The sequence below is a fragment of the Mustela lutreola genome, chromosome 1, assembly GCF_030435805.1.
Source record: "Mustela lutreola isolate mMusLut2 chromosome 1, mMusLut2.pri, whole genome shotgun sequence".
Classification (NCBI taxonomy): domain Eukaryota; kingdom Metazoa; phylum Chordata; class Mammalia; order Carnivora; family Mustelidae; genus Mustela; species Mustela lutreola.
Genome location: NC_081290.1, coordinates 91,598,215 through 91,600,009, shown reverse-complemented (window position 1 = coordinate 91,600,009; position 1,795 = coordinate 91,598,215).

The window sequence follows — 1,795 nt, the reverse complement described above, 5'->3', positions numbered from 1 at the left end:
CCTTGTATTTGGGCTTTGTTACCTGGGATTGGTTTCCTGGACTTGCTTTTAAGTAAGGGGGGGGGGGGGGGGGCGGGGTCAATTTAAGTTTACTGCATAAACAACCAAATGGCTGTTCAACCAAGGTGGGGCACCTCTGGCTAAATAGGCCCTTACAATGGTAATTCCATTTTTTAATTTTTTGAGGACCTTCCATACTGTTTTCCACAATGGCTGCACCAATTTGCTTTCCCACTAACATTGCATGAGGGTTCCTTTTTCTCCACATCCTCACCAACACTTGCTATTTCTTGCAGGAAATTTTTTATTTTATTTAGCCTTTTTTTTTTAATTTTAGCCATTCTGATAGGTGTGAGGTGATATATCATTGTGACTTTAATTTTCATTTCTCTAAAGATTAGTGACATTGGGCATCTTTTCATGTGTTGGCCATCGGTATGTCTTCTTTGGACAAATTCGGGACCTCTGCCCATTTTCTATGGGATTACGTGGGGTTTTTGGCATTGAATTGTATAAATTCTTTATATATTTTAGACATTTACCCCTATTCAGATATATCATTTACAAATATCTTTTACTATTCAGTAGGTAGCCTTTTTGTTTGGTTGGAGGTTTCCTTCACTGTGCAAAAGCTTTTTATCTTGGTATAGTCCCAGTACTTCTTGCTTATGTTGCCCTTGTCTGAAGAAACATATTTAGAAAAGTGTTTCTATGGTCAAAGGAATTACTGTCTATGTTTTCTTCTAGGAATTTTATGGTTTCTGGTATCACATTAAGGTCTTTAATCCATTTTGAATTTATTTTTGTGTATGGTATAAGAAAGTAGTCCACTATTCCCAGCATCACTTACTGAAGAAACATCTTACCTTCTTTGTCTAAGATTAACTGACCATAAAAGTGTGAGTTTATTTCTGAACTCTGTTCTGTCCTTGTCTTTTCGTGCCAGAACCATACTGTTGTGATTACTATGGCTTTGTACTGTATCTTGAAATCTGGGATTATGAAACCTCCAGAAAAAAGAAAAAAAATAGTCCTCTCCTGATCCCCATCCCTCTCCAGATACTTCCCCATTTCTTTTCCCTTTTCTAGAATAACTCTGCAAATGGGTGACCCAAATCCATGCGCTCCAATTCTCTTCCCATTCTCTACGAAGCTGTTCTCAACAAGATCCCAAATGACCTCCATATTGCTAAATCCGATGGCGATTTCTCAACTTCCATCTTACTTTTATCATGAATATGAATCATCTTTTATTTGAAAAACTTTCTATTTGACTTTCAGGATACCACATGCCAATTGCTCTCCTCCTTACCTCACTTCTCAATATCCTTTGCTGGTTCCTGCTACTCTTTCCAGTAGGTAAGTGTTTAGAATGTACAAGGGCTCAGTCTTTGATCCTGTTTTTTTTTTTTTTATTAACATATAATGTAATATTTGCCCCAGGGGTACAGATCTGTGAATCATCAGGCTTACACATTTCATAGCACTCACCATAGCACATACCCTCCCCAATGTCCATAATCCAGCCACCCTATCACTACGTCCCCAACTCCCAGCAACCCTCAGTTTGTTTTGTGAGATTAAGAGTCTCTCATGGTTTGTCTCCCTCCTGGTCCCATCTTGTTTGATTTTTTCCTTCCCTGCCCCCCACAACTCCCCACTCTCCCTCTTAAATTTTTTATCTATTTTCTATCTATCCTTTAATCCTGTGTTATTAGCAAAAACTCTCATGGCTTTAAATGCCTTCTACACTTTGACAGCTCCCAGCCCATTCCTCTCCCCAGATCTCCATACT